This window comes from Peromyscus leucopus, chromosome 22, assembly GCF_004664715.2.
Source record: "Peromyscus leucopus breed LL Stock chromosome 22, UCI_PerLeu_2.1, whole genome shotgun sequence".
Classification (NCBI taxonomy): domain Eukaryota; kingdom Metazoa; phylum Chordata; class Mammalia; order Rodentia; family Cricetidae; genus Peromyscus; species Peromyscus leucopus.
In genome coordinates this window covers 8315528-8327713 of record NC_051081.1, presented here as the reverse complement: position 1 = coordinate 8327713, position 12186 = coordinate 8315528, and positions in this window count along the sequence as shown.

Below are 12186 nucleotides of genomic sequence, written 5' to 3'. Positions count from 1 at the left end.
AACAGTTCACTAGGTCCTTTGCAACCCAAATTAAGAACATAGCACATGTCTAAGCTGGTGTTGCTCTCAAATGGGTTTTTCTTGGTTGGTTGGCTGGTTGGCTGGTTGGTTGATTGGTTGGTTGGGGTTTGCTTTGAGACAAGGTCTCATTTTATGTAGCACTGTCTGTCCAGCAACTCACTATATAGATCAGGCTGGCCTCAAACTCACAGAGATCCACCTTCCTCTGCTTCCTGAGTGCTGAGACTAAAAGAGTGTGCAACTATATTGGGCACACTTTTGTTGTTGTTGTTTAATGAAGTTTTGCTTTGTATGTAGTCCAGGCTGTTCTTGAAACTATGATCTTTCTTGTTGTTCAAATCTTAGATAGTCTTATAATAAAAAACCCAGAGCCAGATATTGGGGTGAAAGCTGAAAGATCAGAGAAGCAGAGCAAGCTACAGCTACCACGTATTACCTCACCAACTCCATGAATCCTCTGACTGAAATCCTCTGAGTCTTCACCCGAAAGCGTCTCAGCTGAACTGCCTTACGTCCTGTTTCTTCACATAGTTCCTTATATACCTTTCTCCCTCCTGCCGTCACTTCCTGGAATTAAAGGTGTGTGTGCTCCTCAGCACTGGGATTAAAGATGTGTGCCACCACTGCCTGGCTGTTTTCAATGTGGCCTTGAACTCACAGAGATCCACATGGATCTCTGCCCCCTCCCAGTGATAGAATTAAGGGTATGTGCCACCACTGTCTGGCCTCTATGTCTAATCTACTGGCTAGTTCTGTCCTCTGATCCTGAGGCAAGTTTATTAGGGCACACAATATATCACCACACTTCCTCATGGCTACAAAAGTCTTTTTTACTCCTAAATATTTAAAGAGCATCTGAAATATGTTACTTTCACCTGTGTTGTCATGTTTAGTTACTTCTCTGTGTGGCTTAAGCAAGTGACTGCACCTCTCTGTTTCCTCTTCCTTCCTGCTGACTTTCACCATCTGCTGGCTCTTCTCTGAAAGGTGGATCTGCCACAGTAAGGAAAGAGGAGGATCTAGGGATCATGTACTCCCAATATGCTGAGGCCTTCAAAACCTTCTAAGACCAAAAGTTGGTCTAGCTGGACTGGGAGACATGAAGAGGAGGGAAAGAAGCATGAGCTACCTCCTCAGTTTCCCATGGTCAGGCTCCCAAGTGAGGAAAGTACCATGAAGAGGGCACTAGAGTGAGAGGACTGAGACAGAAATTCTCCCTGCAATAGAGAGAGTGTTGGGGAGGCCAGGTGTGGTGGTGCAGGCCTGGAATCTTCAGCACTCATGAGTCTCAAGAGAGAGGATCATGAGCTTGAGGACTACCATGGTTACATAGAGAGACCCTGTCTAAAAAATCAAGAGGTTGGGGATGTAGGCCTCTCCCCAACAATCCTTTCTATTTGTTCTCTCTCTCTCTCTCTCTCTCTCTCTCTCTCTCTCTCTCTCTCTCTCTCTCTCTCTCTCTCTCTCTGTGTGTGTGTGTGTGTCTGTGTGTGTGTGTGTGTGTGTGTGTGTGTGTACAGGTTGTGGAAACCTGGATTTAATGTCAAGTGTCTTCTTCCTCCATTGCCCTCCACCTTGTATGGTGAAGTAAGATTTCAAGTGAGTCCAGAGCTCACAGATTCAGCTAAACTTGTTAGCTATCTTGCTGTGGAAATCCTGTTTCTGTCTTCCATGGGATTATTGAAGAAGGAGGAAGCAGAAGATGAGGAGACTACCATTGTAGCTTAGCATTTGTGTAGGTGTTGGGAATCTAGACTTCATTTGTAAATTTGTACAGCAAGAGCTTTATGCACTGAGCCAATCCCCAGCCCTGTGTAGAAAGGGGATGTGGCTTCAGACAGATGAAGTCTTTAGACATGGGTCTGGTGGGTGTCTTTGGGGTGGAGAGTTTCCCTCTGATGCTTCAGTTTCCTCTTCTGTAAAGGTCATCAGGATGAGGACATGGAATCATGCTTCCAGCATACCAAGAAGCTCAGCAAAGAACATTTTCTACTCCACCACACAGCAGTCCTGGAAAGTCACCCCGTTTGTATGGTTCAGTGTTTTTATTGCTGTAATAAAAAAAAAATCATGACCGAGGCAGCTTATGAAAGGAAGGGTTTATTTGGCTTATAGTTACAGAGGGCTGTGAGTCCATTAAGACAGAAAAACATGACAGCAGGCACCAGACATGGAGGCTGGAGCAGAAACTGAGGGTTAACATCTTGAACCACATGACCACCAACTGGGGACCAAGCATTCAAATGTCTGAGATATGACAGACATCTCATTCAAACCACTACATTAATGTCAACTGTTGGATAATATCTCTTTCTAATTATCACACCATTTTAAGTCACTGGCTTTAAATTGGGCACCTGTAAACTCAAACTTGGGTGACTGTGCCAGGTGGGTGAGTTTCAGGCCAGGCTGGACTATATAACAATACCTTCTCTCTCTCAAATAAGGGTCTTGGGTGTATCTCAGTGCTAGAGGGCTTGCTTAGCATGTACAAGTTCTTGAGCTGTACATCCAACAGTAGGAAAATCAAAGAAAAGGAGAAACAAAACAGATAGAAAAGCAACTTTGAGTCCTTGCTGGGCCAGCTGGACCGTTCATTTGTCCCCTTCCTTCCTTATGGCAGTTTGCATTTTCTAGCAAGGAATACAGGGCTCCAAGAGAGAAGAGGCAGGACACTTAGGATCTCTATGGTGGTATTTTATTTGTACTGAAATGTGATTTTATTTGTATGTTAATAAATAAAGTTGCCTGGGGGTTAGAGCTAATAGTAAGCCATAGTGGAGCTGGACATTCATGGTGCACACCTTTAATCCCAGCACTTCTTAGGCAGAGCTAGGTAGATCTCTGTGTGGTCAAGGATACAGCCAGCATTGGAGACACACGCCTTTAATCTCAATACCAACCATAGAAGACCTGGAGGTCTGTACAGACAGGCAGTGACGAGGTGGTCATGTGGGTGGTTTATAACCATTGAGAAGGCAGAACAGAAAGTCTATATAAAGACAAGAACACAGGAAGTAGGTCTCTCTTGGCTAAAGAGGATCGCTGAAGCAGGAAGGGTAAGGCTCTTAGCTCTGACTTCTTGGGCTTTTATCTTTACATTGGCTCTGTGTTTCTTATTTAATAAGACGGTTACTTCTACATTTGGTGCCCAACGTGGGGCTCAAACTCATGACCCTGAGATTAAGAGTCCCATGTTCTACCAACTGAGCTAGCCAGACAAGAATCCATTAAAAACCACTTGACTTGGCTTGGTGGCAGGTCCAGTTTCCCGCCTGGGCGGCCAGCTCCCTAGCTTGGGCCCAGGTCGTCTTGGTCTCAGGCCGGACTGACCGTAGCCCTAAGCGGTTAGCTGCAGCTGGAGCTACTTGCTTAAAGCTGGTGCTACAAACAACTCAGGCCTACCCTGCCAAACAGGGCCCCTGCCTGTAAAGTCAACGCATGTAGTCAGAGCTTAAGAGAGCCGGAGCCAAAGCTTGACTCATCTCAAGCAGGAACGCGTGGCTGATTTAAGCTTTTAGCCAGAATTTGTGGCTATGATTTCTTGTTCTCTCTCTCTCTCTCTCTCTCTCTCTCTCTCTCTCTCTCTCTCTCTCTCTCTCTCTCTCTCTCTGGATTCACACCTTGGACACTAGATGGTTGTTCTGAAATTCCCTCGGATTTCTACTGTTCTATGCAGACTTGGTAAGTCAATTAACATATCAGATAATTTAAGGGAAACTATTTAAAAGAGAAATTTTTTTTCACATTAAAAAATGGGTTTTATGTGAACATTGGAAGAAAATTGGGCTTTCTTTGAAATTTTAGGCAGTCTGACAATGGAACAACTATATGAGAAGATTAATGTTGATCAAATTATGCAGTTTATTACTTTTCTTATCCTCATTTTACTATTTAAAAAGATAGTCAATTTAAGTGCCAGGATAACAGTTTTGAAACACCTGTTAAACCTGTAAGAATGAATTATAGAGAAGTTCAAATTCAGACAGAAGAAATTAACAGTGAAGTTGTTTCAGGATTGGATCATAAAGCTACAGAAAGAAAGCCTGTTTTCACACACCCTTAATTTATCCTGAAACCGTACAGCAGTTGCCTAATCAAATGATTACACAAAATATTTGGGCTCCAATTGAAATGTTAGATTTACGAAGGTTTAAGGAGGCAATAGTATCTTATGGCATGCATTCCCCATATGTAAAGCAAATGTTAAACTCTTGGTCAACATATAATAGGATTGTACCACAGGACTGGCGGGAGCTGGCACAAGCTGTTCTGGAACCCAGTCAAAGGCTCCAGTAGCAAACTTGGTTCAAGGATGAGGCTAAAAACATAGAAAAACAATGGAGGGATAAAGGAATACAAGTCTGCCAGGATCAGCTTATTGGAGAAGGCCAATATGCTTCAGTACAAACACAATGTTTATATGATGTCAAAACCCTAATTCTATGTCAAACGACAGCCTTGAATGCATGGGACAGAGTTGAGGAACCAGGAAAAAAACCTGAGTTGTTTACAAAGGTTATGCAAGGTCCAAAAGAATCTTTCACAGATTTTTTACAAAGACTGGCTTCAGCAGTAAAGAGAATGGTCTCAGAATCAGAAGCTGGTAAGGCAATAATTGAATCTTTGGCATTTGAGAATGCGAATGCAGCATGCAAAAGAATAATCAGGCCATTAAAGGCAAGATCTGCACCTTTGGAAGACTGGATTATAGATAAGGTTAATGTTGAGGCTCATGAGCATGATGATATGTGGGTAGGAGAAGCAATTTCAAAAGGTTTGAGGAATGTTAGATGTTTTGGATGTGGAAAGCAAGGACATTTTAAAAGGGACTGTAAACAGGTCATTCCTAGAAACAATGTTTCTTCAAGGAATAATGGCAACAGAATGCCCCTTCCTTCTGGAGTATGCCCAAGGGAAAATACTGGACCAACGAATGTAGATCAACAAGGGACAGGCAAGGTAATCCTTTACCTCGGTCTTCGGGGAAATTCCCAGAGGGGCCTCATGCAGACCCCCATGGCAAATCCAGTTCAAACATTTCCTGCAGTTGTAGAGGAAACCCCTACTCAGAGCAATTAAATAACCAAATACCTATTGGAATAAATCATGCTGGTCAGGATGATGAAACAAAGAGAATAGAAAATTCAGGAAAAAACATAAAGAAAAATTTTGGCAAACTTCTATTAATGAACAAAGACCAAAATTAACAATAAAAATAAATGGTGTTTTGTTGTCTGGTCTGGTAGACACAGGTGTGGACGTTACCATAATTGCACCAGAATTTTGGCATCCAACTTAGCCTCTTCAGGAAGTAAACGTTCAACTGTTAGGAATTGGCACATTATCTCAAGTGAAACAGAGTGCAAGATGGCTGGAATGTATAGCTCCAAAAGGACAGAGAGGAAAATTAAAACCATATATGGCTAACATAGCTATGAACCTGTGGGGTCGAGATTTGTTGCAACAATGGAATACTCAGATTAACATCCCTCCAACTCAGAAACAAATCATAAACTAGCACATGTTTCTGAGAGAAATGTTAGAAGATATTATTCTAATGAGTGGTCACCAGCCATCCATATTATACAAGAACAGGGAACAACAACTGATGATCTTCCAAAGACACCAACAGCTCTACCTTTAAAATGGTTACCAGACAAGCCTGTATGGGTACAGCAATGGCCTTTAACAACAGAGAAACTCCAGGCTTTAGAAGAGCTGGTAGAAGAACAGTTAAATACTCAGCATATTGAAGAATCAACCAGCCCTTGGAATTCTCCTGTATTTGTTATTAAAAAGAAATCTGGTAAGTGGAGATGGTAACAGACCTTAGAGCAATTAACAAAGTAATTCAACCAATGGGCTCTCTACAATCTGGGATTCCTTTGCCTACTCTGTTATCAAAAGGATGGCCTCTCATAGTTATTGATTTAAAAGACTGTTTCTTTTCAATACCCTTACAAGAAAAAGACAGAGAAAGATTTGCTTTCACAGTGCCTACTTATAATAATTCTCAACCAGTTAAAAGATTTCAATGGAAGGTCCTCCCACAGGGAATGTTGAATAGCCCAACTCTATGCCAATATTTTGTACAACAGCCATTGGAAGTGATACGTAAAAACTTTCCCAAATCTATAATTTATCATTATATGGATGATATTTTGCTAGCTGACTCAAATGCAGATACTTTAGAAAGAATGTTTGAAGAAGTAAAGAAAATTTTGCCTTGCTGGGGATTACAAATTGCTCCTGAAAAGATACAAAGAGGAGATTCTATTAATTATTTGGGATATAAAATAGAGCTACAAAAAATTAGACCCCAAAAGGTGCAAATTAGGAGAGATAGACTACAGACTCTTAATGACTTTCAAAGATTATTTGGAGACATTTCTCATCTAAGAACTATTGTTGGGGTAAAAAATGATGAACTTAATAATTTGTTGAAAACCTTAGAAGGTGACAAGGATTTAAATAGTCCAAAAGAATTATCACCTAAAGCTGAGAAAGAATTGGCCTTGATAGAAAAGAAAGTACATGAAGGGCACATAGGTCATATTGATCCAAAGCTAGATTGTATTTTGGTTATTTTACCTTCTAGGCATTCCCTAACAGGAATATTAATGCAGAGGGAAGATATTATATTGGAATGGATATTTTTACCAAATAAACCAAATAAAAAATTAAAAACTTATGTGGAAAAAATCTCTGACTTGATTTGGAAAGGAAAATCCAGATAAAGCTCAGATACTGGGTTTTGTCATGTCTCATGACCTTTTTACCCAGTAACCAGTGTCACTCATCATTTTTTAAAACAACAGTCTGTCTCCCATTATTTCGAGACCCCAGACCCAACACTACCAACTGAACTGTATCCCTAGCCCTAATTTTTCTTTTTTTATTTGGTGACCTGTTGTACTTACTTCCAGCTGCTGTGATAAAACATTGCCCAAAAGCAGCTTAGGGGGAGGAAGGATTTATTTGAGTTGTATGTCCCAATCACACCCTAACATTTAAGGATGTCAAGACAGAAGCTCAAGCAGGAACAGGGCTGGGAACAGTGGAGAAAATCTACTTACTGGATTGCTTCCTAGTCTACTTTCCTACTCCGTCCCACAAGGGGCTGGACCCTACCACATCCATCAACAGTCAAGAAGGTGCCACCCACACATTGCCTACTGTGATGAAGGCATCTATCTCTGTGGTTCGGCTTCTCTTCTACCAGCTGACTCTATTTGTGTTGGCAAACACTAGCCGGCACATTTCTGAAAGGCTCCTGTGTTGCATGTAGGCTTGGTCATGAGCCGGAAGTGTTATATGGAGGGCGGAGCTGTCAGAAGTGGTGCCCATCAGTTGAACTTAGGTTTTAGTGGTATGCCCCTGAGGGGGAGTCTTGCTGCTCAGCTCTTGTTCTCCTTTGTCTCGGCCACCATGAGAAGTTTGCTATGTCATGGTCCCCTACCATTATGCTCTGCTATGGACCCTAAACCCATAAATGCTGTTCACTATGGCCTAAAGCTTCTGAAAGGGTGAGCCAAAATAAACATTTATCCCTATAAATTGTTCATTTCACATACTTTACTACAGTAACTACAGAAGGCTGACTATATTAGTTACTTTTCTCATGGTGACAAAAAAAGATGTTAAAAGAACTCAAGGAAAGAATGGCCTGGAGGGCAGGGCTGCAGGGGGCCAATGCCGTCCTGAACACGTGTGGTTGTTGATGGAGCACAGTCTCCTCAAGGGCCCTGAGGCCTCAGACCCATGGAAACGGTGAGGCTCAGAGGGATGGCAAAGCCTAACTATGGAACTTTAGCTAAAACCAGTGTGTGCAGAAACTGCTCCCCCATAGAAACTTCCAGACCTAGACTAGCTAACCCCCCCTCCTTGTGCTGTGCATAATAAATGCTCACCCACGTGGTGGAAAGAGAGAACTGATGCCTATAAATTGTCCTCTGACCTTCACAAGTGTGCCATGGCACACACACACACACACACACACACACACACACACACACACACACACACAAAAGAAAAAAAATGCAATTAAGAAAATTAAATACAAACTACAAAACCCTCCCACAGCTGTACCTAGATGTCTTTTTCATGAAATAACTGGGTAATGTCATTCAACCAAGTTGAGACAGAAAACACACAATCACCTTTCAGTGGGGGAGGAAGCATGGTTTGCCACCGTAGTAGGAAGGGGGCTGATTTTTACAGGTTACATTTCCCAAAGACCCTTCTTTTTTTTTTTAAACATAATTTTTTATTGACTCTTTGGGAATTTCACATCATGCACCCCAATCTGTAAGGTTTATGTCCTTAATTACGTCACCAGCCTTCGACAGCATCTCAGCCTAAAAAGCGGGCGTGCCCTCTGTGCCCTCTCTCTCTTTCCACACTCTCTCCTTCCGTATTCTCCCCTCTCTGCATGGTCTCCCCCCCTCTCTCTTTCTCTCCCAATAAAGCTCTAGAAAGGTAACCATGGCTCGTGACTCTTCCATCACCAATACATCCAGCACTCTCCTCCATCGACATGGCCACCATGAGCGCCGCTGCTTAGCCAACATTTGGTGCTGCTCAGACTAGGATAGACCACCGAGAATCTGCTGTGACTGCTGCCGCTTGCCGCCTCCTCCCCCATCCAGCGAGACCGGGAGACTGAGAGCGTGTCCCTCGCCTCCACTGGACCCCCATCAAGATTCTTCACCACAGTGAGTGAGTCCACCATTCTCGCAGTGACAGACACCCCCGGGGTGGGGGTGGGGGTTGTCCTCCGGCTGTGCTGACAACGGCAGACACATTTTCACTCCTGACAAGGGGGTCAATGCTGTCTCGGGTCCAATGGCGGACCAACTGCAGTGCAGCTACAGCCCTTACCGTCCCTTGACGAAGAGGACCGGTAACTTGAGCTGATTCATAGATCTCTCTTCACTCCTTGGGGACGCCGGAGATTGGATTCTGATCCCAGTTTGTTATTTTAATTTTTTATTTTTCTCTTGGCTACAGCCATGGGACAAAGGGGTGGATACACTTACCTCTTACATTGGCGGAAAGGGGCGGGTACTGGTAAGGGCCACATAGCAGCATCTCGGGAACTTCTGCCATCAAACAGGCAAATAAAAGAGTTACTTTATCCCCAAGCTAAAGCTAAAGCTCTAAACTCTTCTTCCTCCCTATTTCTGCCTCTGCCACGTGCAACCTTTTCTGTCTGACTTCTGCAGGCAGTGGGCAGGCTCAAATGGGTGGGCTTGAGTGGCTTCTACTGACTCTCACCCTAACTCACCTTAACTCCACCCACTCATTCTCAAACACCTTGATAAGCACAGACAGGTCTGGTAGTGGCTAAGATCCATACAAATAAGTTTACACAGTCAGGATGGCTCTTAAGCCAAAAATCAGCTTATAGCTGATTTATAGCCTCAGACAAGTCTTCCAAGAGGATTGGTTTATAGTCTGCCTCCTGGCAGATCTTCCAAAAGCTGTCCTTAAGCCATCAATCATCAGGGGAAAAATATTCAAGACACAGAGTAAAATCTGTCTCTTGCACCTCAGACCTCCCTGACTAAAACTTAAGCATCTGGAGAGCAAGGTTCCAGACCCCACAGGCAAAAGAGTCATCTGTGGCATTTAAGGTGTGCCAGGGAAGAGATAAAAGCCTGAAAACAAAATTGCCAAGTGCTGGCACTCACTGACTCCCAAAAGCTGTTGGGTCCCTGTTTTAAGTGAGGAAAAGGCCACGGGCTAGGGAATGCCCTGCCAGGCCATCAACAGCCTTGTTAAAAAGTGCGCCTAGAAAGACAATCAGTCAGCTGACTGCCCCCAGGTTCCAAGATGCATGAGTACATCAAGCTAAGATCTCCAACAGACCTAGGTTTGGCTACAGACATGACAGGGAACCCAGAACGCAGCAGGGAAGCAATCCGTTTCTTTACTTCTGGACACCAGAACCACTGACTCAGTCCTGGGAGTTTGGGGATGTCACCTCTCCTTTCTCTATCATCGGGTACAGAGGACAGCCTTACCCACCTCACCAGACTTAATTGCACTTTCAGAGTTACTTAATGAAAAAAGATTTCCAGCTAAGAGCTCATTGTTTCACTCCAGATCTACTGCCTGTGTTTTTCACGTGCATACAGACAGGGCCCTGATCTTTGCCTTGTCCCTAATTCCAAAAAATAAATTCTCATGCACCACAAACTTTTCTCTTCCCAGTTCCCTGTTCTAACTCACTGTTCAGCTAATGGTACAGGACCACCATGGAGCCGGAGTCCAGAGATCATCAAGTAAGAAACTGTAACAGCTAAAAGGTATTTATATCCCCAGACCCAAAAGCGTCTGGGCGCTACAAAAAAGACTTTAATGTAAATATCTATTACTGTGAGATGCTTTTAACAATTGATCACCTATCTCCTGGATGCCGAACTAGTAAAGAAAACAGGTGCATTAAAATAATCTGTTTCTGATAAAGCTTAACATGTTTCGAAATCCATCTGGACAGGCCGGATCTACCTCAGATAAATGTCAACATAAAATAATAATGATTCTTTTCTCTCTAAGCTTTTTTCTGTTTCACCAGCATCTTGTCAGACAAAAGGTTCCCAGCCACAGCCAAGAGGGATACATGTCTCCAGAACAACGGATGACAGACAGTATCCTACAATGCCTGTCTACTTCAAAACACTCCCCTTCCCCATTTCCCCAAGAGCCACCCGACATCCACCATTCAGCCGGAAGCAGTCTTTGAGAGAAACGACGCCCCTATTCTCATATACCTGCTTTTTTTATATATATATATATAATAAGCGGAAGTCTGGGGTGTAAGGATTATGTCCTTAATTATGTCACCAGCCTGCGACAGCGTCCCAGCCTAAAAAGTGGGCATGCCCTCTGTGCCCTCTCTCTCTTTCCACACTCTCTCCCGTATCCTCCCCCCTCAGTGCAGTCTCTCTCTCTCTCTCTCTCTCTCTCTCTCTCTCTCTCTCTCTCTCTCTCTCTCTCTCTCTCCCAATAAAGCTCTAGAAAGGTAACCATGGCTCATGACTCTTTCATCACTGGTTCATCCAGCACTCTCCTCCGTTGGCATGGCCACTGCTTAACCAACACAATCCCACTCATTTCCCAGTCCTTCCATATCCTTGTAACTTCCCTCCCAAAAGAAAGTAAATAACAAATAAATAAGGAACAAACAAACATCTCACCGACCTCCTGGGCACGACCTGCTCTTCCAGCAACCGCAGTCTTCCTTCACTCCTGTCACGGCTGTTGAGTCTACAGTTCCACTGTGCTTGGATCATTCTGCTTCTCCGTCTTTCCCGCCTCTCCATGATAGCCGAAGGATTTCCGTGGTTCAGCACAACAGCGGGATGTCTGAGAGAGGAGTCTAGGCCAGGGTCCAGTATTGATGGTGTTGCAGAAGTCAGAGGTCTTGAAAGGGACCAATGACTCATTGAAATGAACATTTGCAAGTAAAGCTGTTTGGACAAAAGAGTCTACTGCACCGCAGTAGACACACACCGCAGCTTCCAGCCACTACAGTGAACGAATGTGTGAAGGGACCCTTCTTTCAGAGTTCCCTTTCCAGCTCGGGATGATTGATGTTTGTCAGGGTAAGTTTTTGTAAGTTATTATCATCCAATCTAAAGGAAGGGAGGGACGGAGGGACGGAGGGAGGAGCGAAGGAGGGCTGCAGGAGGAAGTAGAAGATTCAAGAAGAATTTGGCACATTCCCAATCCAATCACGCCCTCAATATGCCTCAGGGTTCTATGTGGAGCCCCCCAACCTTTTTTTTTTTAGACAAGTTCTCCCGCATATCTTGATCTTGAAACTGTGATCTTCCTCGTAGCTACAAAAGTTGTCTGACCCCCATAGTAAATGAGCATCTGACACCAGCCCATGCCGAGCTCTTCCCTCCACTGCCTTACCTCCTCTGCTCATGGCTCCTCTTAGCCTGACCTCCACCCCCACGCTTTTCCCTCAAACCTCGGACACCTCAGCCACCAAATGAGCTTAATCTATAGACTGTGACCCCGGTAGTTCCAGCAGAGACGCATTATTTATTCCTGCCCTGGGAGTCTTCTGTCAACCCAGGACGTGCTGCGCAAGAAGGAAGAAATTGATCTCTACCAGGCTGTTCAGCCAGTGGGCGGGGACGTTTCAGA